Genomic DNA, 27528 nt, shown 5'->3' on the forward strand with positions numbered 1-27528 from the left:
CTCTAGCTCTACTTGAAATCTGACTGGACACCTATACTCTTGGGGAAGTTCTGTTGCCATTGGGCACCCCCTTCCCACGACCGCCATAGATGCTCCTTTGTGAGCAGGGTACAGACAGGAACTCTGGACCTGCTGGTCTGAGCTTACCCGGAAGAGGCATTTCTGAACTCTGTAGTTAGTAGCTGTTCTTCTTCCTCCCTCAGGATGAAAATACCAGGAGTCAGCCTTTAGTCCTGAGTTGGGAAAAGAGGCTCTGTGGTTGACTGGCGGAGCAGTTTCCATATTGGTTCCTGTCGTGACTTTTCTACACGTCACCAGAGAGGAACTCACAGAGTGAGGAGACTTGAGGACATGTCAGAGGAAAACACATTCTCAGTGAAGTCACCAAGTATGTGTCAAAGGCTTACCATTGGCAAAGGCATTATGTCACTTACCCCACCTTCTCAGAGTTCACTACAGTCTGTCTAGAGAAATGGTGCCTGTTTGAGGATAAAGAATAAAGTGATTGGTATCCTCAGGAAAAGAAATCAAAATGATAGGAGTTCTCCTCCAAAAACAAACAGAAAATACTTCTGATGGAGAAAGTTGCAGCACAGGAGGATGTAAAGGAAAAAGTGATGGAAGAAGTAGGACTTGAGTGGGTCTTGGTAGGTATGCCTTGGATTCTCACTTGTAGGTTGTAAGACTGAGACTGTAACTCTATTGCTGGTAATGCATTGAGCATCACTCTTCGCTCCTTGTGTCCATCTTGAGTTTCTTGCCACACGGAGTTCCCCCCTCTCCCTCGGTGTGACCTTTTGTGTTTTGGATCTCATTGCTGGAAGAGCCTGTTCTTTTGAAGGGCTCTCCTGATTAGACCAGGCCCACCAAGGATGGGCTTTCTGTTTTAAGGTCAGTTGATTTACAGCCTTAATTTTATTTGCAAAATCCTTCACAGCAGCAGCACCCAGATTGTGTTTGATTAAATATCTCAGAGAAAGTACATGTGCACTAGGGGACCGGGCAATCTTGAGGGCTACTTTAGAATTTTGTCTGTCACAGCACAACTAAAAAATCCAGGGATGTATCTGAGTTTTGGCACAGCCAAATCCCAGGGAAGTCACTATCCCCAGGACTCAGACGTCCTGGCTTTCAACCTCGTTCCATACTGCAGAGCTTCATTCTCATGCGGGTTTCACTGGTGGTAAAAAAAATAGCTCTGTGAGTAGACCTTGCTTCCTGACTCTTAGTTCCAGTCAGTCTGAGAGGGGCCTTTGGTTCATGCCCATCCCTACCTAGATCCAGTCATCATCACAAGAGAGATACGTATTCTGATTCTCCAAGCCTAGATCACGTGCCTGTCTTTATTTATTTAAAATTTATTGACGTATAGTTGATTCACAGTGTTAATTTCCTGCTGTATGGCAAAGTGACTCATGTACATATATGTATATTCTTTTTATATACATATTCCAGGCCAGAATACTTTCCCTTCTCCAGGGGATCTTCCCAACCTAGGGATCGAACCCAGGTCTCCCATATTGCAGACAGATTCTTTACCACCTAAGCCACCAGGGAAGCCCAAGATTGCTGGACTGGGTAGCCTATCCCTTCTCCAGCAGATCTTCCCAACCCAGGAATTGACCTGGGGTCTCCTGCACTGCAGGTGATTCTTAACTGAGCTATCAGGGTTGCCCATAGTTGAGTTACAGTGTTGTAATTTTCTGCTGTATAGCAAAGTGACTCAGTTGTACATATATGTATATTCTTTTTAATATTCTTTCCCATTATGATTTATCACAGGATATTGAATATAGTTCCCTGACTATACAGTAGAACCTTGTTTATCCATCCTGTATATGATAGTTTGCATATGCCCATCTCTGAACCCAAGGCATGAGGTTGACCCAGCCCAAATATCAAAGAAAATGGGGTAAAGGTCATATTCTAGAAAGATGCTGTTTAGGAAAAGTTCTAGTCCTAAATAAAGTGAAATTTTAAGGAATTCCTTTATCAAGTGTTATAAGAGAGTCAGTCAGGAAAAGGCCACTACATTTAGAAGACAGGAAAGCATCCCTGACCTTTAAAAGAGAAGTTTACTTTTGAAGTGTTGAAATCAAACTCTACAGGTTTAAGAGGTACCTGATGAAATACAGTGTGGAATTTATACTACACTTTAACATGTTTTATGGTGAATGGGGGAGATTTGGGAAGGTATCAGTCTGGGGAGAGCAATGATTGAGTATGTTTGTAGGCTGTGAAGAAGTTTCTGGTAGAAGACTGAAGGAGGGACAGAGGGCAGAATTGACCCCAACAGGACCTGAGCCAGTAGGAGACAAAGAGTCCCCAAAAGTTCCCCCAGATTTTAAAGTGGTATGGGGTTTGGGAGTGGTTTGGTCATTTGTCACTTCTTTGGAATACACAGGTATCATTCCTTCCAACATAATCATCTTATAGTGATTAAATATACTAAAAAAAATCCTTAGTCTCTGTACGGCTGTGTCATTGACAGAAAGACTGAGGCTGAGAGTAGTGATTCTCAAAGCCTGGTCCTTGGACCAGCAGCATCAGCATTTTCTGGGAACTTGGTAAACGTGCAAGTTCTCTGACCTCACCCCAGACCTACTGGATCAGAAATTAGGGGAGTGGGACCCAGAGACACAGTTTCACACGCTCTCCGGGTGTTTCTGATAGCACTTCCAGTTTGAGAACCACTGCCTCCGAGCATGCTCATCTCTCCTTCATATACTACAAGGCTTTCCTTAACAATGGCTTTTGAGAAGCTAGGAAAATCAAGGATAAAGGCTCCTGGTGGTGGGGGAGGGGACTGCAGATCTTGAAAGGAGATGGCAACTGTTCAAAAGCCATTAGTGACTAAGAATAGATTTGAAGAATAGAAGAGAGAAGGGTAAGTTACAATTTAATTGTTCTCAGGTTCATGCAGGGCTTTCCTTTGGATGACAGGCACATGGGACCTCCTAAGTCCCTCCCTGGAGGACAGAGTGAGAAGGGTTGACATAGCTGAGAGCCGCGCTTCCTTTGGCGTAAGGATGAAGTCGTAGAACTGGTTTTGGATATGGATCGTTTAATTTAAATTCAGGCTCTTCTACTGGACACTCTTAGGAGGCTGCAGAAGAAGGTCATGGCAAGGTTTCTTTCATCAAGGAGCTTGTAAACTTTTTGCGCCTTTCAAGACTTAAATCAATCCAGTGGACTATAAAAAGACAGTATAACAGAGTGCTGAATTGAAGAGAACCCGCGGTAGAGGCTGTAAGTGCTGTGGGCAGTTAGGAGAAGGAGAAATTGACATTGTGTCACTTTCATCTCTGGACAGAGGATGAAACTGTCAGCCTGGCATAATTTCCCAGGTCTCATGGCAGAGTTTTGGACAACTGGGCAAGTTTTGCTTCTTGCTCATTCTTTTATTCCCGAATTTGTGAAAGCTTGTCAGAACTACTGAGTCAAAGTGAGGGTTTATATTTCACGACTTTGAACTTGAGAGGTTGTTGATATTTGGGTTTATAGGAAAAACCAAATGTGTAGGATATACTACATTTCATCTGGTGTCTTTAGTAAAAAGAGACTCAAACAGAAGTTTGGCTTATTTGTTTCAAACAGACTTTCAAACTTACTCCATTCATGGAAAAACATGAGTGAGCCTGTCTGAGGATGCCTTCATTTTGTAGGATGAAGAAAGCAAATTACTGATTTTCCTTAGTGAAAAAATTAAGTGGTACCAGTTCTGCAATGGTAGGGAACAAGAAGACAGTTCAGATGAACCCAATATTTCTGAGGCTTTTTAGTTTGATGCACCATGCGGTTCTGGGATGGTAGGGAACAAGAAGACGGTTCAGACGAATGCAGTATTTCGGAGACTTTTTATTTCTATATACCATGCTGCTTACCTGGGTAAATAGATACCAAATTGAGAACCAAAAGAGAAGCCACACAGACACTCTAGAAAGTAGACAAAAATGCCATTTTAGCCAAGAAAGAAATAATAAAGATGTTGTAATAGTCAAGAGGAAGCCAGACAATTTGGAACCTAATAGAAGGTGGTCAGAAGTGTTTTTTGTTTTGTTTCGTTTTTTAAGAAGTTTACATGTAATGTGATCTGATTTTAGCCCTTCGGGGGATAGTTCTTAACTCCAGCTGTGGCATGTGGGTATGAAGAGGGAGTTTCACTTTACTTCATTGTGATAATGGGGTTATTTATGATGTATTAGGAAGCCACATTAAGTATAATATCTGTACTGATGATGTTCCCCTAGCAAAAATTACTAGTGTTTGTTGCTCTGATGGCCCAGTAGTTGAAAAGAAGAATTGTTTTCCTGTTTGAAGGTATTGAGAACGTTCTGTTGATTATCTTTTGATCAAGGAGACTCATTTGAAATAGCCAGGGGGGAAAAGGATGAAATAACAGAAACTAATAGTACAGGTCTAGTGAGATCACATAATGCAGAAGCTGTTTCCTCTGCCTAGAAATTTGATGCCTGGTAATTCTTGCTCATCTTTTACTTCCCTGTTTAAGTGTTGCTTTTGTAAGAAAGACTCTCCTTCTAAGTGACATAACCCATTATAGGGTGATTGCAAATCACAGTGTTTATTTGTCCTTCGTGATACCTATCTGATTTTTTAATTGTATGCATATGTTAAAAATAATATGCTCTGATTTTTTAATGTCTGTTCCTCTTGAGGCAATGAGGTCCTTAAAGGCCTGGTCCTTTGTCTGTTTTGTTCACCATTATGAATAAAGAACCTGTTGGGTATAGTAAGCATTAAGTAAAAAATGTGTCCAGTGAATGAATGAATGAAGAAGAAAGCACTTTGTACACTTGAAACTAATTCAGTGTTTTATGTCAATTACAACCTCTATTTTAAAAGAAAGAAGACACTTTGTAAGCTGAATTCACTATAAAAGTCATGGTTAATTATTTTCACAGAAGACACCTCCTTTCTCTCTTTAATCCTCACTTTTTTCTCTCCCATTTTTTGCTTTGTTAAGGTCTGCTTGTCATTGTTTTGCCAGTTCTAAACCTAAGATCTGGTATTATTCGTTCTTGCTTCTTTTTTTAAGATAAGAGATCACATTCTTCCCTCAAAAATATTCTTTACCGACCATGCTAATGCTGGGATTCCAATTTTTATTCAGTGAGCACTTGCGAGTTTGAAAGGAAAATACGGCTGGTGCTTGTGAATGATTTATCTGGGAAGCAAACAAGACTCTAGAGTAGTATTGAACTTCTATTTCTTGTCATCCCCAAAGCCACTCTTGTAAGTCACACTCTGTAAAAGTACACACGTCAAAATACCTTGAAAAATATTGGCCCAGGAGAAGTTGTTCCTGGCCCTGTCTTACAGAAGGGGGGGGCAAAAAAGCAAGAAATCCAGATTCAAGAAATAATTAGATACTGAGAGTACACTCAATCAGGTCTTTTCTTTAAAAGCAGCAAACAAACAAAAATCACCAGCCCTTTCCCAGAAGGGCCTCCAGGTGCCACTTCTTTTTTTTCTTTTTTAGATCCTCATTTCTTTTCTTTTCTAATTTTTTTTTTTTTAATTTAAGGATAATTGCTTTACAGAATTTTGTTGTTTTCTGTCAAACCTCAACATGAATCAGCCATAGGTATACATATGTCCCCTCCCTTTTGAACCTCCCTCCCATCTCCTGCCCCATCCCACCACTCTAGATTGATACAGCGCCCCTGTTTGAGTTTCCTGAACCATACAGCAAATTCCCGTTGGCTGTCTATTTTACATATGGTAATTTAAGTCTCCATGTTCCTCTTGTCATATATCTGACCCTCTCCTCCCCTCTCCCCATGTCCATAAAGTCTGTTTTCTGTCTTTTTCTCCATTGCTGCCCTGAAAATAAATTCTTCAGTACCATTTTTCTAGATTCCATATATATGTGTTAGAATATGATATTTATCTTTCTTTCTGACTCACTTCACTTTGTATAATAGGTTCTAGGTTCATCCACCTCATCAGAACTGACTCAAATGAGTTCCTTTTTATGGCCGAGTAATATTCCATTGTGTATATGTATCACAGCTTCTTTATCCATTCATCTGTCGATGGACATCTAAGTTGCTTCCATGTTCTAGCTATTGTAAATTGTGCTGCAATGAACAATGGGATATATCTGTCTTTTTCGATTTTGGTTTCCTCAGGGTATATGCCTAGGAGTGGGATTGCTGGGTCATATGGTAGTTTTATTCCTAGTTTTTTAAGGAATCTCCCTACTGTCTTCCATAGTGGCTGTATCAATTTACATTCCCACCAACAGTGCAAGAGCATTCCCTTTTATCCACACCCTCTCCAGCATTTATTGTTTGTAGACTTTTTGATGATGGCCATTCTGACTGGTGTGTAGTGATATCTCATTGTAGTTTTGATTTGCATTTCTCTAACAATGAGCGATGTTGAGCATCTTTTCATGTGTTTGTTAGCCATCTGTATGTCTTCTTTGGAGAAATGTCTGTTTTGGTCTTTTTCCCACTTTTTGATTGGGTTGTTTGTTTTTCTGGCATTGAGTTGTATGAGCCACTTGTATATTTTGGAAATTAATCCTTTGTCAGTTGTTTCATTTGATATTATTTTCTCCCATTCTGAGGGTTGTGTTTTCAGCTTATAGTTTCCTTTGCTGTGCAAAAGCTTTTAAGTTTAATCAGGTCCCATTTGTTTACTTTTGTTTTTATTTCTGTTACTCTAGGAGGTGGGTCATAGAGGATCTTGCTTTGGTTTATGTCATCAAGTGTTCTGCCTATGGTTTCCTCTAAGAGTTTTATAGTTTCAGGTCTTACATTTAGGTCTTTAATCCATTTTGAGTTTATCTTTGTGTGTGGTGTTAGGAAGTATTCTAATTTCATTCTTTTACATGTAGCTGTCCAGTTTTCCTAGCACCATTTATTGAAGAGGCTTCAATATTGAAGAGGCTTATTTTTGTACAGCTTTTGCACAGCAAAGGAAACTATAAGCAAGGTGAAAAGACAACCCTCAGAATAGGAGAAAATAATAGCAAGTGAAACAACTGACAAAGGATTCATTTCCAAAATTAATTGTATATTCTTGCCTCCTTTGTCAAAAATAAGGTACCCATAGGTGCCTGGGTTTATTTCTGGGTTTTCTGTCTTGTTCCATTGGTCTATATTTCTGTTTTTGTGCCAGTACCATACTATCTTGATGACTGTAGCTTTGTAGTATAACCTGGAGTCAGAAAGTTTGATTCCTCCAGCTCCATTCTTCTTTCTCAAGACTGCTTTGGCTATTTGGGGTCTTCTGTGTTTCCATATGAATTGTGAAATTTTTTGTTGTAGTTCTGTGAAAAATGTCATTGGTAATTTGATAGAGGTTGCATTGAATCTGTAGATAGCATTTGGTATATACTCATTTTCACAATATTGATTCTTCCTACCCAGGAACATGGAATATCTCTCCATCTGTTTTGTGTCATCATTGGTTTCTTTCATTAGTGTCTTACAATTTTCTGTGTACAGTTCTTTTGTCTCTTTAGGTAAGTTTATTCCTAGATATTTAATTCTTTTTGTTGCAATGCTGAATGAGATTTATTCCTTAATTTCTCTTTCTGATTTTTCATTGTTAGTATATAGAAATGTAAGTGATTTGTGTGTATTAAGTTTTGTATCCCGCAACTTTGCTAAATTCACTGATAAGCTCTAGTAATTTTCTGATTCTATCTTTAGAGTTTTCTATGTACAGTGTCATGTCATCTACAAACAGTGAGAGCTTTACATCTTCTTTTCCAATCTGGATTCCTTTTATTTCTTTTTCTTCTCTGATTGCTGTAGATAGGACTTCCAGAACTATGTTGAATAATAGTGGTGAAAGTGAACACCCTTGCTTGTTCCTTATCTTAGGGGGAATGCTTTCAGTTTTTCACCATTGAGAATAATGTTTGCTATAGGCTTATCATATATGGCCTTTACTATGTTGAGCTAGGTTCCTTCTATGCCCCTTTTTTAAAGAGATTTTATCGTAAATCGGTGCTGAATTTTGTCAAAGGCTTTTTCTGCATCTATTGAGATGATCATATAGTTTTTATCTTTCAGTTTCTTAATATGGTATATCCCATTGACTGATTTGCATATATTGAAGAATCCTTGCATTCCTGGAATAAACCTAACTTGATCATGGTGTATGAGCTTTTTGATGTGTTGTCGAATTCTGTTTGCTAAAATTTTGTTAAGGAATTTTGTGTATATGTTCATCAGTGATATTGGTCTGTAGTTTTCTTTTTGTGTGTTGTCTTTGGTTTTGGTATCAGGGTGATGGTGGCCTTGTAGAATGAGTTTGGAAGTGTTCCTTCCTCTGCAATTTTTTGAAAGAGTTTTAGAAGGATAGGCGTTAGCTCTTCTCTAAATGTTTGATAGAATTCTACTGTGAAGCCATCTGGTCCTGGGTTTTTTGGGGGGGGGAGATTTTTGATCACAGCTTCTATTTCAATGCTTGTAATTGGGTTCATAATTTCTTCCAGGTTCAGTCTTGGAAGATTGAACTCTTCTAAGAATCTGTCCACTTCTTCCAGGTTATCCATTTTATTGCCATATAGTTGTTCATAAAAGTCTCTTATAATCCTTTGTATTTCTGCATTGTCTCTTGTAACCTCTCCCTTTTCATTTCTAATTTTGTTGATTTGATTCTTCTCTTTTTTTCTTGATGAGTCTGGCTAAAGACTTGTCAATTTTGTCTGTCTTCTCAAAGAACCATTTTTTAGTTTTATTAATCTTTTCTATTATTTCTTTCATTTGTTTTTCATTTATTTCTACTCGGATCTTTATGATTTCTTTCCTTCTACTAATTTTGGGGTTTTTTTTTGGTCCCTTTTCTAGTTGTTCTAGATGTAAAGTTAGGCTGTCTATTTGATGTTTTTCTTGTTTCTTGAAGTAGGATTGTATTGCTACAAACTCTTAGAACTGCTTTTGCTGCATCCCATAGGTTTTGAGTTGTCATGTTTTCATTGTCATTTGTTTCTAGAAATTTTTTGATTTGCCTTTTGATTTCTCCAGTAACCTGTTGGTTATTTAGAAATGTGTTGTTTAATCTCCATGTGTTTGTGTTTCTGATAGTTTTTTTTTCCTTATAATTGATATCTAGTCATAGTGTTGTGGTCAGAGAAAATACTTGATACAATTTCAATTTTCTTAAATTTACTGAGGTTTGATTTGTGACCCAAGAATCACATGGAGAATGTTCCATGTACACTTGAGAAGAAGGTGTTTTCTTCTGCATTTGGTTGGAATGTCCTGAAGATATCAATGAGATCCATCTCATCTAATGTATCATTTAAGATGTGTTTTCTTTTTAATTTTCTGTTTTGATGATCTGTCCACTGGTGTGAGTGGGGTGTTAAAGTCTCCTACTATTATTGTTTTACTGTCAATTTCTCCTTTTATGTCTGCTGGTGTTTGTCTTATGTATTGAGGTGCTCCTATGTTGGGTGCATAGATATTTGCAATTGTTATGTCTTCCTTTTGGATTGATCACTTGGTCATTATATAGTGTCGTTCCTTATCTCTTGTAATCTTTATTTTAAGGTCTATTTTGTCTGATGTGAAGATTGCTACTTCAGCTTTCTTTTGCTTCCCATTTGCATGGAATATATTTTTCCATCCTTTCACTTTCAGTCTCTATGTGGCTTTAGGTCTGAAGCGGGTTTCTTTTAGACAGCATGTATATATGGGTCTTGTTTTTGTATCCATTCAACCAGTCTGTGTCTTTTGTTTGAAGCATTTAATCTATTTACATTTAAAGTAACTATTGATATATATGTCCCTATTACCATTTTTTTTAATTGTTTGGGGTTGATTTTGTAGATCTTTTTGCTTCTCTTGTATTTCTTGACTATATAAGTCCCTTTAACATTTGTTGTAAAGTTGGTTTGGTGGTACTGAATTCTCTTAACTTTTGCTTGTCTGAAAAACTTTTTATTTCTCCATCAAGTTTGAATGAAATTCTTGCTGGGTACTATAATCTTGGTTGTAGATTTTTCCCTTTTAATACTTTGAATATATCCTGCCATTCTTTCTGACCTGCAGAGTTTCTGCTGAAAGATCAGCAGTTAAGCGTATGGGGTTTCTCTTGTATGGTACTTGTTGCTTCTCCCTTGCTGATTTTAATATTCCCTTGTATGGTACTTGTTGCTTCTCCCTTGCTGATTTTAATATTCTTTGTGTTTAGTCTTTGTTAGTTTGATCAGTGTGTGTCTTGGCATGTTTTTCCTTAGGTTTATCCTGTATGGGACTCTTTGTGCCTCTTGGACTTGATTGACTATTTCCTTTTCCATGTTGGGGAAATTTTCAACTATAATCTCTTCAAAAATTTTCTCAAACCTTTTCTTTTTCTTTTCTTCTTCTGGGACCCCTATAATTCGAATGTTGATGAATTTGATATTGCCCCAGAGATCTCTGAGACTGTTCTCGGTTCTTTTCATTCTTTTTTACTTTATTCTGCTCTTCAGAAGTTATTTTCACCATTTTATCTTCCAGCTCACTGATTCGTTCTTCTGCTTCAGATATTCTGCTATTGTTTTCTTCCAGATTATCTTTAATTTCAGTAATTGTGTTGTTTGTTTCTGTATGTTTATTCTTTAATTCTTCTAAGTCTTTGTTAATTGATTCTTGAATTTTCTCCATTTTGTTTTCAAGATTTTTGATCATCTTTACTATCATTATTCTGCATTCTTTTTCAGGTAGTTTGCCTATTTCCTCTTCATTTATGTGGACTTCTGTGTTTCTAGTTTGTTCCTTCCTTTGTGTAGTATTTCTCTGCCTTTTCATTATTATTTTTTTTTAAACTTATTGTGTTTGAGGTCTCCTTTTCCCAGGCTTCAAGGTTAAATTCTTTCTTCCTTTTGGTTTCTGCCCTCTAAGGTTGGTCCATTGGTCTGTGTAAGCTTCGTGTAGGGTGAAATCTGTGCTGAGTTTTTGTTTGTTTTTCCTCTGATGGGCAAGGCTGAGTGAGGTGGTAATCCTGTCTGCTGATGATTAGGTTTGTGTTTTTGTTTTGCTTGTTGTTTAGATGAGGTGTCCTGCACAGGGTGCTACTGGTGGTTGGGTGATGCCCAGTCTTGTATTCAAGTGGTTTCCTTTGTGTGAGTTCTCACTATTTGATACCCACTAGGGTTAGTTCTCTGGTTGTCTAGTGTCTTGGAGTCAGTGCTCCCACTCCAAAGGCTCAGGGCTTGATCTCTCTCCAAAGACCAGCCTAGGTTCAATCTACCAAGAGGAATTTCACCTGAAATGAAAGGGCCTTTACTTGAGTTCCAAAAACCAGTGCACAAGAACACAACGGAGATCTCTGACTCAGCAGATGACTTGGTATTGCCTGCCATGTGGATGGGCCTCCCTGGATTGCAGCAGATGACTAGAGGGTCTGTCCTTGGCAGTGGTCAGCAGAACTCCACATACCACTTCTGTCATGTTATCCTTGGTGGGTGGAAATGGCAGATGGCCAAGTGGAAAATTTCACAGCCCTGCAAACATCAACACACTAAACACTGCAGACCAGCCATGCGGGGGAGCTGGGTGGTGGGGACCAAATAATCGTGTCCCCAGCACATGCCTTCCTCATTAGTTTTAGTCTCCTCTTCCTCTTCCCTTCCTGTTCCAAGGCTTTACTTTATTTCTCCCTGAGATTCCAGACAGCCCTGTTTCCTGCCCTGTGAACCCCTTGACCGCTAGGTGGAAGGAGAAACATTCGGATGCTTGGGTGTGCCGGCGATGGTTGATTGTGGGTGCCTTGCCAAAGCTGACTTTTATATTCTGGCTCCGAGCGAAGCTACAGCCTTCTGACGGCAAATAATCCTTTGTGTTTACGGGGCGCCTTTCTTCTTGGGAACTTGGAGTGCCTTGCCAAAGTGTTCTTATTGATCTTCCCAACAACTTGGTGAGGTATGAAAATGGCAAAAGGTCATAGTCCGGGCACCCGCCTTTTTGCAAGAGCGTCAACTCGGGTGGCTTATTTTGAGGCCATGTTGCAAGTTTGCATCTCAGCTGGGATTGCATCTGAAGTCTCCCAGAATTGGCTTCAACTTTGGGGTGGGGGTGGGGGAAAGGCTTGGCTGCACCATGCCGTCCGTCTCCTGGGGCAAGAGCAAAAATATCGCATTTCCTTTTTAAGCAAAGTGTACTGGAAAATGGTCTTTGGTGAATTACCCATCAGTCTAATTGATCTTCATTTGTTGCGATAACAAGGGATTTGACGGAGTATTCAGCTTTTTATTTTTTCTTCCGTTCCCACGCTAGGTACTTCTCCCTTCTCTGTGAAAGGAAGAAAGAACACACCTGGGCCCAGGAGCACTCCAGCTTCTTGTGGGAAGTCTCCATGGTGAAGTGCAAGCCGGGGCTACCTGTGAACCGCGCACAGTGAATGTTGTAAGTTAACAAGAGTCGAATCTGCACTGGCTTGCCTTGCAACGGTTTGTGAATCACTGGATGCTCGAGCCAGGGTGCTGAAGACGTGTTAGCATTAGCTCTAGGTGATCCTCCAATTAATTTCTTCTTCTTCTTTGTTTTCTCTTTTTATTTTTTTTAGGGGAGAGGTTATGTTGTTATTTGCTGTGAACTTGACTTTCTTAGCTTCTGTTGGGCACTGCTCATTCTCTCCTTCTGGAATAAAAGCGTGGAAGACTGATTATTTCAGTGTAGAGCCAAGTTTATAGCAGCCTCTTTAAATCCAGCTCTGCAGTTCTTTTAGGTTAGTGGGCATGGGGTAAAACCTTTCAGACTAAGGATTCCCAAGCAGGGAATCACACCCTGTCATTATTTTATTTACATGGAGTTTTTGATTGGAAGGAAATATGTTTCTGGCGTTCAAAAATCTGAGGTATGCAAGCTAGTACAGTGAGCTCTTCAGGGTGCGTCTCTTGCTTAAAATTGACTGATTTATTGGTTTTTGTCAGGCTACTGGGTTGGGATTTTGAGATTAGTGGTTTCTGCATGTCAGCTGCTGGTCACCTTTCATGAGGAGGTATAGGATCCAGTAATTGAAGAGAAGGCACACTGTGGGCTTCCAGAAGCTTTAGTTTACCACAAAACTTAAGGGTTTGCTCAGCTCTGCTGCTTTCTGGAGATTTTACCTCATTGCTAGACTGTGTCATAAGAAAAAATTGCTTAGAAGAGTTTTGACCAGGAAAGAATAAAACTACAGAAAATCCAGGCTGGCCTATGAACATATCACTTTCAAATTTTAGAACATGAAGAGCCATCTTTGACTAGGCTTTTTTGTGTGTGTGTGGAAATATCTATCATATATATTTGTGCACACACATCTTTATATATTTCTGTGTGTGTATTAAGTATAAATGTATATATATATACACACATATGTGTGTGTGTGTGTGTGTGTATATATATATAAATAACTGTATTAAGTTTTTAGTTTCTTAATAATTTGGTCAGGAAAGTTTTCCAGGCATTTATTACCTTTTTTTTTTTTTTCCCAGTTGCATAAACAATTTTGAGAGAGCAAGGCGCAGCGATATGAGGGCATGTATCAGGGAGAAAAAGCATTTACCATTAAAGAAAAATTTCCACTGAAATTTTATTTCTTGGTTTTCTAAAACTTTGTATTAAATATGCATGTTTATCCATATTTCCCGAGGGTTAAATAGTCATATTAAAATAAGCTTATTGAACTCAAGTACTCCCAGTGCCTCAGGGTAAGTGGGTGATGGGGAATGGTGGTGTTTTCATGGATTCTCATTTTGCACATATGATCACATTGGTTCTGGTGGAAAGTACAGGGCTCTTAGAATCATTGACCTTAATTCTATTCCTGGTCCTAAGGTCAAGTAAGTTTGCAACTTCGGGCAAGTCACCAACCCCTTCGAAGTGTTGGTTTATAAGTCCGTGTTGCTCTATGCTGCTTGTTTATTGATGAGTCTCCATCTTAGTTTGGGGTCCCCACAAGCAGCAGAATCTTATTATAAAAAAAACTCATATTTGAAAAATTTCTATCACTATTAAGGAATAATTCAGGGAGCCCTATTAGATCTGGGTGCTACTATAGCTATATGTTTTTCTAGAAAGCATTTCCCAATCAGGTAGCCAACAGAATGCACTTCTAATGATGTTTTTTTTAAGCATCTTTTATCCTAGGAAACAAGTATCTTACGGAAGAGTGCTGTAGATCTCAGGTTACATTTAAAAGAACAGTGCAGGAACTATAATCAAGACAGCTTTTGTTTCGAATCTGGTGGTGTTTGTTTTTGTTTTAAACCATTGCTTTGAACTGCTCATGTGATACTCTGTCAGACCTCAAACATTAAGTGAGGTTTTCAAAGACATTCTCGAGTGTAAACCTTCAGATGCCACAACTTAAAGTCATTTAAAAATCCTTCTGTAAACAGAATGGGTTGAGCGAGAGGAAGAAAATGCTAAATTCTTTTGAACTCCAAAGGACTTTTTCTTCCAAATTGCATTCGCTTGGGGAGGTAGGGGGAAGTCCCAGTTTTCTTAGTAATTTTGAAGTTAGTAACCTTTTGCAGTCTTTCTATATTTTTACAGCACTGAGTTAATATTTTCTCCTTATTTTGGTATCCTGGTATCCCAAGGCTATGCCATTATAATAGAGAAGGCAGATTTTTCAAAGGACATGAGCTTGCATGTAGATGGTGGTGGGTAGATGAACATGTTAGTAATAATCATGGCAGCCACTGGAATTAGTGGTGTCCATCTTTAGCAGCTTGTTGCCTCAGACTCACTTCCTTTGTAGTTCTCTGCTTGTCCCCATTATCCACCTGTCAAATGCCACTGTGGTTCTTGCAGATGGACTTTGCTCCTCCAAGTGTCTCAAACTGGCTGTAAGGTGTGGTATCTTGTACAGAGAGGAGAGGCAAGAAAGCTGATGTAGGAGTTGGGAGACCTGGATTTTACCCGTGGTGCTGCAATTAACCCTAACGCCTTGAGAACCCATTTTATCTTGAGTAATATGAGAAGGTTGAATGTAGTGAGCTCTGATGATTCTTTTAAAGACTCTAACATTGCTTCACATATCAGCCTTGGATGAGGCAGGCTGGATGTTCACTTTCCCCTGTTTGGCCTCTAAGAGTCAGTGATCTGGTACAATTTCAATTTATTGATACAAGAGCATCTAAAACATTGAGCACAGTCTTGTGGTTAAAAAATCAAAAACAGAATTACTGTGTGTGTCAGAACGACATGACTCTTAGCAGAGGACCCTCCCAGGGATCATGCGACAGCCGAAAGGTGTTCACTTGAGCACTTTTTCTAAGAAGGCAGTTTTAGTCATTTAAATTTAGGACCCATACTCATTGGTCTTTTTGGAAATTAAATATGAACCACTTTTGAAATTTAACTTTTGAAAAATAACCCACGTCTGTCCTCAGATATTACTCAGTATAGAAGCAAGGAGGCCGTGATTTGTAATTCTCTTCTGAGCTTCTCCGCTTTCTTGAATAGATCTTCTCCAGCTGCCTCTTGTCAGCAGCCTTCTCCGGCCTGTATAAAGCATCACCCTGTCCCTCTGTGTCCTCTAGGCCAGGGGTCCCCAAACTCCGGGATCCTAGTGCCTGATGATCTGAGGTGGAACTGATGTAATATTAATAGAAATAAAGTGCCCAGTAAATGTAATGTGCTTGAATCATCCCCAAAGCATCTCCCACCCCCTCCCCGGTTTGTGGAAAAATTGTTTTCTACGAACTGGTCCCTGATGCCACCATGCTGGGGACTGCTTCTCTAGCCTACTTTCTTTCTTTCTTTTTTTTTTTTCTTTTAAACACCTTACATTGTATACATGCATTTGTTAATTGTCCCATCTCCTCAACTAGACTGGAAGATCCATGAAAACAGGGATGTAGTTCTTATTATTTTCCTGGTGAATCTACAGCACCTAAAATGCTGCTTGTCCTATAGCGGGGCACGCAGTAAATATTTGTTGAGCAACTAGGGACAGAGTGAGCCTCTGCCTGGGTCTCTCCTGTGTGAGCCTAAGCCATTCAGAAAAGAACCAAAAACATGGTTCTTAAGCAGACGGCTTCAATCTGATAGTAGTTTGGTCAGGTAGAGGGTGACATGCAAAAACTAGTTCGCTGTCTTTTCCTTAGAAGTAGACATCAAATGTTTACAATGTATATAAGTCAGTATGGGAAAGGAAGCTGTTTGTTTTAAAAAAGGCTTTATGGAGCTATCAATAGCCTTTGGGGATTTTCTGATACTTAAATTCTGCCCTGTGTGTGTTTCCTCTCCTCTTCCATTTGAGTGGTTTGCTCTATGGGTTGTTTGTGAGCAGCCTGCCCTGGCATTCTGTGAAAGGTGGGGTGTTGTATTTTACAACCCCATTATTTTATCACCATTCATGTTTTCCTTGATTCTCAAAGTGAGAGATGGACTTGGCGCATCCGGTCTACCTAGAAACTCACCATTTACTGAATAGCATCATTTTCATTTTCTTTCCTTTTGAGAGAGGCATACTTTGGAATGAAAAAATAGTGAGCTGATACAAATTGAGTCCATCGAATGTCTCTCTGGTGGGAAGGGAGAAACCAACAATCACTTTCTTAGGGAGGTATTATCTCTGGCTTTTGAGGATAGCAGGTATCAAGGTTTCTTGAATATTTTGTTTGTCAACTCCCTTTCAGAGTGCAGGAGTTACATTATTCCTGGGAAGAAATGGAAAGACTAAAATAAACACCTCTGTGCCTATTTAGACAGCATTATGCTGTCTTTATAAGCTTTGAAAAATGGGAACTGAATTTCTAGTCTCCAGAGTGAGAGAATTACACATACACACTCTAATCAGAGCGATTTGGGAATTTCCCTATGTGTCTGTCAATTTGTACCTTTTAGATTTGCCATCTGTGATACCAATTTTTTTATGATCTCTAGTGCTATCATAGAAAAAAAAAACTAAAGTCGATAAAAGGGATCACAAGGGAAGAGATTTTACTATTAGATAAATGAGGGGAAAGTCTCATTTTTTACGATCTTTGCTTATAATGACCCTACAAGTTGATCTGCATGTTATAAAGGCAAAGAGTCTCATATTTCATGCAAGCACTCTGGGTGTTCTTTATGTAGCCTCAAGTCTTCTAGAGTTTTCTCTTTCACCCATTTCTTTCCCTTTTCCAAGCTTCCTCCGGTTGCTTCTTATAGATGGCCTCACTCATTCCTGGCCATTGCTGCCTTTCGGCGGGTGGTGGTGTTAGGGGCTCTGCATGAGCTGCTAAGAACTGAGAATTGATGTTGGCCCTCCTTCCTGAGTTGCTTGGCCGACGGCAGCCTATGCCAGGCACACCTGTTTGCCTCGACATCATCTTCCCCACCTGCTCAGTCTCCTTGCCTTAGCATCTCAGAGAGGAAAGGAGAAATACCCAGAGTGCTCAGCAGTTGCGGTAGGAAAAATGTTCATGTATCTTCTGCATTGTTTCTGTCTTGTAAAGGAACGTGTCCACAGCCTGGTCAGACGGCTTTCTAATGGAGTAGTGCTGAAGTAAAAAGGCTTTATGTTCTATTTACTGTTTCGAATTCACTGACTGGGTCCTATTTATGAAAAGACTGGCGTGTGCCAAGGTGTGCTGAGGTCTGTGAGGGAGGCAGGGGTGAGTCACCTGCATTCACTGCCCTCCGGGGTTTCCCTCTCACTGTGCTGGTCACTGCTGGTCACCACAGAGTCAGTGCTCCGAAGCCAGTGTGAGTAAGATTCCTGAGACTTGGGTTTTCAGAGAAGGAAGGATTCACCGACAGCTGAGCATCTGAATTTGGCCTTGAAACAGGGGTTGGATTTCAACCCCATATTTGTGTGTGCTTTGAGAAGGCGAGAGAGCGGGAGAAGATAACACAAGTCTTTTTGTTTAACTGCTTCTTCACCTGGGCAGGTGAGACCTCAGAAGCATCTGTCCATGAGGACTGATGTGCCATGAGCACTGATCCGATCCAGACGTAGAGTGGGGGCTTAAGACACGTGGGACCCATTCCTCTTTGGAGTCATTTTATGTGTTTATAAGCAATAGCTAAAGCAAGAATTTGGGCCACTTAAAGAAGCGGTATCTCCCCAACCCGTGTAAAATGTAGTGTTTTCAACTGAACTTCAGACTGAAACCACACCCAGAACTAAAAATGTGTTTCTCAAGTGGAGTGCCTTTGAAGCGCTCGCCGTGGAAGAGTCTGTATACACCAAAGGCAGGGTGAGGATGACTGGATGGGGGTGATGCCAAGACGGGGAGTCTTAAACCACTGAACATTCTTCCAGACAGAGATCACATCTTTCTCCTACTCAGTAACTTGGAGACTGATCAGCTCTACCATTGTTGTTATAAATATATATGAATATGATGGTCATGTATAAATATGACTGATGTATGTCTTTCTCTCCAAGTATATCATATCATAGTATTGTTTTCATTCTTCCTCTAAAAGACTGTTGTTTCTCTTTTGTTTTCTTAGAGGAAAGAGTGAGGCACAGATAGGGACTAAATGATATCGTTTTGTCATAAAGCCAAAACAAAATCTGATGGTTCTTACCAGCAAACATATCAATTTTGGGGACAAATGTATAAAGACAAAAGAATAATTTCACTCTTTTAATTTCCCACATTTTTAACTTTTGTGAAACAATCATTTTTTAAAGAAAATCTTTTATCCCTCCCTCCCTCAACATATATTCATATTAAGTTTCCAGGGCTAGCTATGTAATAAGTGATGGTAAGTGGACTTGTAGAGTGAAAGAATGAATCCATCTTCTCTGTGTCCTGAGGATTTTGTTAACCTTTTGCAGACCCTTGAATAAGAATGTTATATAATTAAAAAAAAAAAAAGTCTTTTGCAACAAGTATAAGCTACTTTTAAGGTGAGATAGTAAAATTAGCTGTTTGACATCTGTGTTGGAGGATGTTAGTGTCAGTTCTATTTTTTTTTTATATTTATTTGGCTTTGCTGGGTCTTGGTTGCATCCATCGTGATCTTTAGTTGCAGCATGTGGGATCTAGTTCCTTGACCAGGGATTGAACCTGAGCCCCCGCATTGGGAGCGGAGTCTTAGCCAGTGAACCACCAGGGAAGTCCCCAGTTTTCTATTTGTGCTTCTGTTCTGAAACTACTTCCTTAAGTAGACTCCCCCAAAGTAGAAACCTTAATAGGATACAAATGGCAACCTCCTTCAGAATCTTTTTATTTCTAAAACTCAATTAAGTTCTAGTCATGCTCTTTGGACTCTTTAGCATCTTATTCCACCTCTATCTTGCACATCTTTCCCAATACGTTTATCACACACGTCTTATGACCTTCTAGCCCTTCTGGCCACGGGTGTCTAGCATTAAGACATGTCCACAGTGCCCACAGAATTCACTGCTCGAGACCCGTGCACAGGTACTGGGCTGCGCTACATCTTTCATTCTGGACATAAGCCATCTTCACATTGGGACGTCGATGTTTTGCATATTTGGAAATGAAAATGCTCTTGCTAAAATTATTTTCTAAAAATTTTGTATTAGGTGGCTCTTCATTTCATTTTTCTTTTTCTTCCCCCCGCAGCCTTTGCAGCTTGCATACAACTGAAAAATTGTAATTTCTCCAGGGCTAACATCCAAGACTTTGATAGGCAGTCTTAATGCCTGGGGCTCCTATGAGTTGCTGCCCATTCTAAGCACCATAAGACTTACCTTGCAGAACAAAGAGAACTGGACCCAAAGACCGTCCCCTTCTTCTGACCTGGCAAACCCTCCTTTCCCAGGGCCCTTTGTCTTTTCCTCTTTGTTCTCCAAGAAGAGGGAGGGATGGGATTAGGATGCTATTGTTCAGAACGGGGACAGCTATTGCCTGTGCAAACAGACTTTTTTCCCTTCCCTTTCTTTGGCAACTGCAGTTGTTCTACCTGTTTCTGCCTCTCCTTTTTCCGCTGTGAGCAACCTTTCTCCCTCACCCCACTTTCAGGAGACTAATAAATTAAATACACAAGTGTCAGTTGGTTCCTGTGAATCTACCAGCTCACATAATTCAGAATAGAGTCATTCAGCCTCCATCTTCAGTGAGGTTTTTGCCCTTTCTCTGTCACCACCGCATCAAGTGCACGTGTAGATTTAAGGGTAGGACGTCGAGGTGAGAGCTGTCTGCTGGCATATGTTAGTCTGTCACTCCTTTCGTGGAGCAGATTAGCTGCCAATTGGTATCTTGTTGCTGTCATTGGCGTTTGCAGTCCGGGTCCCCAGCTCTGCTGGCGATCTGTTTCTGAGCGATGATGCCAGTTGTCCTGGCAGCCTGCTGGCTGGCGCATCCCTAAAGGCCAGCAGAGGAATGGCAGTGGACGAGGGTGGCCTCCAGAGGGTTGGAAGGGAGTTGGCAGTCACCTTGCTCAAAGAGGATTTTCCATTTTCTTCATCTGGGCCGGCATCCAGGAAGAGGATGTCCGTATCATGGGAGTGACACTTGGGACTGTGAGCCACGTGGTCTTTCTCGTCCAGATAGCGTCCCGTGGAGAATAACAAACTGATGAGCGGCTGATCCAGGCAGAGTGTGGGGACTGCTGGACCAGGGCGCTAGGTGATCTCAGGACGTTAGATGGCACCAGTTTTTCTTGTGAATCGGGTTCACGTTCCTGTTGTTCGTCAGCACTGGTGTTCGGAGTTGGGGACATGGGTAGATGTTTGGGCCGAGTCAGGGGTCAAGAGAGGAAGGTTGAAGGGATCCACCACTGTAGATCTTGACTCCTTGTCCTGTTGACAGGTCTGGCCTGAAAGCAGTTGAGTGTAACTAGAGCTCTTTGACTGGGCTCCGGTAATTATCCATGTTTGCAGCGTTGCGAAGGAGCACCCCTTGTCCTCTTCTCTTGAATTCCTCTCCTCCTCCCTTGATGTCAAGTTGAATTGGCACTAAATGACTTGCCCCTCCCTCCTGATTTGGATCCAAAAGAACACAGAAGCTTTCTATCTTAAAGTCCCTCATTTAGTTGGCCTTGCCTTGATTGAGTCTAAAATTGGGCAGTCAACTGACAGTGGATGTCTTGGGATTGCATGCTATAACCATTTCATCAGAGAAGCCCCTGGCCACTGCCTGTGACTGATATTTTCTCAGAAATGCGTCTGTTTCTGTTGGCATGGAGATGTCAGGATATGTTTCACACACACACACAAAAAGCAAAGGTGGGTCTACCTGCAAAATTTGGGTGCTGGGGAGCACGGGAATCTGATGAAAGAGATGTCCCCAGAACAGTTGAAACCCACAAATGACATAAATATTATTAGTACCTTTCATTACTTAAAGAATTTTTTTTTGTATTCACAGAGACCATTTAGTATTTGCTGAGATAATAGCACGTACTTGTGTCTTCTGGATGGGGAATCCAGTTAGGGTGTAAGGATATTTCCTACACATTTTATTGTTTGCTGTTTGCATGCTTAGTTTCATCCAGCTCTTTGCAACCCCGTTGGGTATAGCCCTCCAGGCTCCTCTGTCCATGGGATTTTCTAGGCAAGAAGACTTGCGTGGGTTGCCATTTCCTTCTCCAGGGAATCTTCCTGGACCAGGGATCGAACCTGGGTCCGCTGCATTGGCAGGCAGATTCTTTACCACTGAGCCACCCGGGAAGCCCAACACACTTATACTCAGCATATATAAATGCCCCCTTTCATATCTAGAATAAGGATAAATGTTGAAGATCTGGAACTGAAATTAACAGAAATACTATTTGGAGGAAAAAAGAAACTCCACGGGAGTTGATTGTACTTTCAGAGCATCCTGTGTTTCCAAGATGTTTCTTGAATAAATCAGTTTTGTTTAGCAAGCATGTGGTGTGCTCAACCAGGTCATTATTTTAACTTGTTGAAATGGTTTACATTCTCGAAGACATTGTGTGTTTCTCGAACAATAAATAACTCTTAGGTGCGTTTTGATGCAGTGGAGAAGCAAGGTTGATTTTTTTTTAAAGGATCATTATGTAACTCTTAATTCAATATCTGATGCTAAATAGTCATCATTCTTCATGGTACACAGGCAATGAAATCAGCTCTCTCATATTGATATGAATAATAGATACAGACTGTGAATCACATTAAAGTTGGAAGATTAAAATCCTTCTCTAGGTTGGTTGCTTTTTTAAAAGAAATCTGGAAAAGCAGATGAGAGCCCAATTAGGACTCATGAGCTTCATGCTACATTTTTTTTTTTCACAACCTATCTAGATATACAGTAATTGGAAGCACACCTAGTACAGAAAGACTGGGTTATCTCTTCCTCATGAATTTGTTGTCAGTCACAGAGGTAGGTGTGAATCTAAATATTAAAAACTCAAGGAGAAGATGGGGATGCTTGGGGCTTGGTGCAGAAGCATCAGACTAAGAATGGACACCTGGGTTTTCTTTTGCTTCCACCCCTGTGAGACCAAGGGCAAGCCACTTTCTTTCTCTGTGCTCCTATTCCCATGTCTTCCAAAGGAAGGTAGTTCTTTATTCCATTTGACAGCGTCAGATTTAAAGGTATTCATCCGACTAAGGACTTTTGGACTCCTAAGTGTAGTGTTCGTCACTCAGTTCTGTCTCTTTGTGATCCCATGGACTGTATCCCGCCAGGCTCGTCTCTCCAGTCTTGAATACTGAAGTGGGTTGCCATTCCCGTCTCCAGGGTATCTTCCTGACCAGCGGATCGAACCCAGGTCTCCTGTATTGCAGACAGATCCATTGCCATATGAGCCACAGGGACTCATACCTGGATCCAAATCCTAGATCTGCTGCTCATTAGCTGTGTGTCCCTGAGGAAACTGCCCAGCTTCTCCGAGTCTTACTTACCTCATCTATAAAATAGGGATGGCCATACCTATGCCGCAGAATTGCTGAGAGGACTGAATGAGATAATGTGTGCTAAATATTAGCCCGGAGATTGCTCCCTAGTAACCATGGCAGCTATAATGCTGTTATGATAATAAATTGCACAAAAAATGTATCATGATGTGTTGTTGAAACAAACAGGTGAACAGAACAGGTGAGCAGTTGAAACTTGCTAGTCTCTTTGTTGTGGAGATGTTTCCTCTGTAATGGGAATTGTCATTGTCAGTGTCTTTGCATTGCCAGTGAAGTCGGTTATGTCTTGTCAAAGTCTTCTGCTGCTTTGACATGTATAGTAGAGTAATTATGACGGTGAAGGCGGCAGCATTTGTCAGAATTATCCACGTGCATAGTCTAAGGGGCCTTGGTATTTTAGGTAAATTTTTTAGCATTAGTCAAACTGAAAGGCACAGTGAGTTTGGAAGAGACACTAGTCTCGTCTCTAAAAAGAGTAGGGAGATTCCCAAAAGCTATTGATATGAGTGGAACTCAATATTTTGATGTAGCCACCGTGTCTAAGTGGAGATAGGTGAAAATTACCTGGGCTAAATCTTTGACATTAAAGACAGAATACGTCAGAAGATGGAGGTATACATTCCTGTATCTTCTTTCAGCAAATATTTACCTGGTGTGTGCGCTAAGGAAAGCTTCCATAACAGCTAAAAAGAGGTTCCAGTCACTGAAAAAGAGAGGTGAGAAGATAGGCAATTCCTATCTTTTACTGGTACCCAGAGGATGCTATGGATGCAAACCAGTGTGGCATCGTCTGGGCTTAGAGAAGCCTTCACCCCTAGACCTGACGAACTGACAAGTGTTAACTTGGAAACAAAATGGGTGTATCATTTGGCATACATATGTAACAAGCCACCCCAACGTTTAATGACTTGAGACAACAAACATGTATTGTGAGCCAGCTAGGCTATTCTAGGCTGGGTAGCTTGACTAGGACTGGTTGGTCCATGATGACCTCAGTCTTATGTCCAGTTGTTGTAGGGCTGGTTGGGGGGCAGGACCGTCCACTGGGACAGCTGGTCCCTGCTTTACATGGTCACTCATCTGCCAGGCGGCTAGTCTGAGTTTTCATATTGGGTTCCCAGGGGCTCAGGGTTGGTCTCAGGGGTTCCCAGGAGCAGCAAGAGAGAATAAAGTCCAGTACACAAGTGCTTTTAAACTGCTCCTTGGAAAATCCTTGCTAATCTCCCTGTGGCCAAAGCAAGTCATATGATAAGTTCAGATTCAAGGGATGGGGGAAACATGGGTATCAACTTTAGTTGATTGCATGGGGGACACGGTGTGCCAAGCTCAGACAAAAGAGAATGTGCCTTCTTGGAAAAGTGTACAGAGTCCAGAGTGTCTAGAGCAAAGCAGGGGAGGAGTGTCAAGGGATGGGCCAGATCGCCAAGAGCTTCTTTTCAGGAGGCTCTGTGGAGGAGTTTGAAATCTATCCTAAAGACAGGAGTCCTTGAAAGATTGGTAAGCAGGATGTGGACATAATCAATTCCATATGTAAAAACATGGGTGATGGCAAATGCCTAAAAGCATTTGTCAGCCTAGACAATTTGGGGAAGTTTCTAAACTTTCTAATCCCAACCTAGACGGCCCAGGGATCGTTGGAGAAGACGGAAATACTGCAACTGAGAGGTGGTTCCAAGTGGACATGTGCTTTCTAAACAGAGACCAGAAAAGAGGATGCAGAGCCTCCTGCTGTGTCAGGAAGGTCAGAGGCTCAGGTCACGGGCAGTGTCCCGGCGAAGTCTGCTGGGAGGGCTCGGATCCTGTGAAGGGGGTTGGACCTTGTGTGCGTTGTTCATCGCATCTCTTCCTGGTGGGATCCTGCCTGACTTCTGATGGGTTACTGATGGGTTGATTGAAAGATTCATTTAAAAAAATGTGTGTCTTTGCCTGGTAGGTAATATTACCGCATCACCCCAGCTGAAGACTCTTCTTTCCAACTGGTTTCCCTGTTACCTCAAAATAGGCAGTATGTTGCAGGGGCTGTTGGACCCTTTAAAAAAAATCCTTGTCTATCCTTGGACGGGACCAGGGCTCACTCATTAATTTCAAGAACTGACCTTTTAACTATGCTATTCAGCGTCACTCTTTAAAAATACTAAAATAGAAGTGACTGTTTCATTTCACTAAATTCAAGTCACCGAGACCGAGAACTTGTGGTTTTCACCGGGCCGTTTGGGACCCAGTTTGTTGTCACCGAAACTGTGTGATATCGGGTGGGAGCTGGCACGATCCTGCTCAGGCCTGGAGGTTATAGCTCTGATGTGGGAAGTACTATCTTTAATAGATTTTTTTTTTTTTAAAAAGAAAAAGAGGCAGGGGACACGTAAATGTGCATTAAGCAGATAATAATTTGCCATGTTTTCTTTTTAATTTTCCAGCAAAAAAATAAAATGGGAAGAAGAGCATAGATAGGGTGGTGTAGGCTGCAGTGGGGTGGCCTCTGAGTTCTACTCTTTGCCTTGAGGGGCACCCTCCCTGACCATCATGCTGCCAGCAAGTCAAGGCGAGAGAGGAAGTCAGACAAGGAGGACTGAAAACCCAGAGCCCGGTCCTCCAGGAGCAGGCGGGCCGCTTCTGTAGCTCAGAGTCCTATATTTTCTCCATTTAGAGAGTTTCCAAAACCAACCTCTGGTGAGGATACTTAATGGTATTAGCTCTTTGTTTTGTGCTCACTGATAGAAGTGTTGGGTAACCACTGAAGTCACTTGAGGGGACAGCTTTGCCCCTTTGGGACTGGAGAATTAGCCCCTATGCTTGGCAGGCGTGATCACCAGGCACTGCTACTTGAATGGGACGCATTTTCAAACAGGAGAGGGTTTCAGAAACTCCGATGCAGGGTCAGAGGCAATAAAGGCATTTGTTTGCTCCTGAGAAACAACTAGCATTTTAGATGTTTTTAGCAGAAAGTCTCAAACAATTATGTAAAGGAAGGGAACCTCAGGATTTAAAATGTCACAGTGGGGTGAGCTTCACTGTTCTGTGAAATGGAAATGAAAACGTGATGTGTTGGGGAATTCTTTATATATAATATATAAATATATATATTTATATATAAAATCTATCTATTTGTCTGCGCCCGGACCTCTGTTGTGGCATGCAAACTCTTAGCTGCAGCCTGTGGGGTCCCTGACTAGGGACTGAACCCAGGCTCCCTGCATTGGGAGCGTGGAGTCTTAGCCACTGGACCGCCAGGAAAGTCCCAGTGGGGAATTCTCTCTTCTACTTACTTGCTTTACTGGAGGATCACAGGACACACACTGACTGACTGTATCTGATCCCAAGAGGAAGATATGATTACTGTGCTCAGCCTGGTGACGTCACAGAGTCTAGAATGATGCCAGGTGAGGGAGGATCAAGGGAGGTCCAACTCCTGTGTTCTTTCAGTACAAACAGGAACCTTCTAGGAGGTTTATCATGAAGTATTGATCAAAATAATGTTTATCTCTTTACAGATACCTACTCAGTCTGCTGAGAACTCATAGCGTATGGAGGAGGAAGAGAATCTTATTTTTAAACGGGGTGAAGATGGCAGTGTGTGTTTGCTGCCACCTGTGTATTATTTCACAGGTTTTGTCAGCTTATTTTCTCACCCAGCTGCGCTTTCTCCAGTACCTTAAGCAATGTAACAAGGCTAGGAAGCCAACAGGGACATGGATACACAATTAAAATGAACGCTGATCAAAACCACCTACTGTTAAAGACTTTTTGAGACCTTTTAGTAATATCGCTGAAGTCTGAACAGGTGGAACTTTCTTTGAAGCTCCTTGATGGATATCCAGAGGTATTCACTGTCAGCTAAGGTCTGACAGCGGGTGTGGAGACTGTGGTGCCTGGTACCATTCTGAGTGTCTTATAATGGGAGACAGGCTATCCTGTTCAGAATATGGTTGCTTCTCCCCATTTTGGTACACTCTCTGTAATCACAGTAGATTCTCTCTCTCTCTCTAACACAACAGACATACATAGACACCGATTCCCCTGGTATGCTCTACTGAAGGCAAAACCAGGTACAGAGAGCATGGCAGCCTTGCATACAGCTAACTTTTTAGGCCCATATTTTAGGATAATGGGCATAAGGTCATAGCTTATCTTCACATTAAAGCCCTTCTGATCCAGTCTCTTATCTGTTACACTGTTCACAGATCTGGATTCATTGAACCTAACCTCTTCTTGCAGCTGACTCAGAAATGCAGAGCTCTGAAGCCTATGTATTTACTTATTTCCATCTCAATCTTAGATTTGCTGGCTGTACTTCAGTTCACGAAACTGAAAACTCCAAATAAGTTTCCATGATGAAATATACGGCCAAGTTGAAAATTGTTTAGCAGAAGCCACGTTCAATCTTTGGATAAAACTCTTCCAAGTTCTGCCTTGTGACGTTTTGCATTGCTGAGAGCCTTTTCAGACAGAAGGGAGAGAGACAGGATGAGAAAGCAGAGCTAGGTGTCCGTAAACACCTGTGTCGAAAGGTCACAGGTGGCGTGGGGAGAATTTCCCAGTAACTCATCTGGATTCCAGCAGTTCCGCAGACCTGGTTTCACTGTCTGGACTCCCTCTTCCATTTCAGATCTCATCTTTCCTCTCTCCAGATTCTTCCAATCAGCTCATGTACCCTGATTGAGCTGGGGAGAAATAGTCTGGTAACAATGGTATTAAGCTGACAGGGACCTCAGCCAGAATAGTCACACTTTACAAAAGCTCAGGGATCCAGGATTGGAATTTTTTAATGGTGGAATTTCAGCT

The 27528-nt window shown here is 41.1% G+C and overlaps 1 protein-coding gene across 12 annotated transcripts in view; it reads left to right on the forward strand.

The window, feature by feature from the left end:
- Positions 1 to 27528, forward strand: part of ATXN1 (ataxin 1) — a 403803-nt gene that overhangs the window by 250184 nt on the left and 126091 nt on the right. For 10 of the 12 annotated variants that reach the window (XM_065911935.1, XM_065911944.1, XM_065911940.1 and 7 more), the window contains one exon: positions 12246 to 12374. The gene's annotated coding sequence lies outside the window, so the exon portion shown is untranslated. Of the gene's footprint in view, positions 1 to 203; positions 389 to 12245; positions 12375 to 27528 lie in introns of all 12 variants that reach the window. The other 2 variants (XM_065911937.1, XM_065911939.1) reach the window with 1 other exon arrangement.

The sequence above is a fragment of the Muntiacus reevesi genome, chromosome 20 (genome assembly GCF_963930625.1).
Source record: "Muntiacus reevesi chromosome 20, mMunRee1.1, whole genome shotgun sequence".
Classification (NCBI taxonomy): Eukaryota; Metazoa; Chordata; class Mammalia; order Artiodactyla; family Cervidae; genus Muntiacus; species Muntiacus reevesi.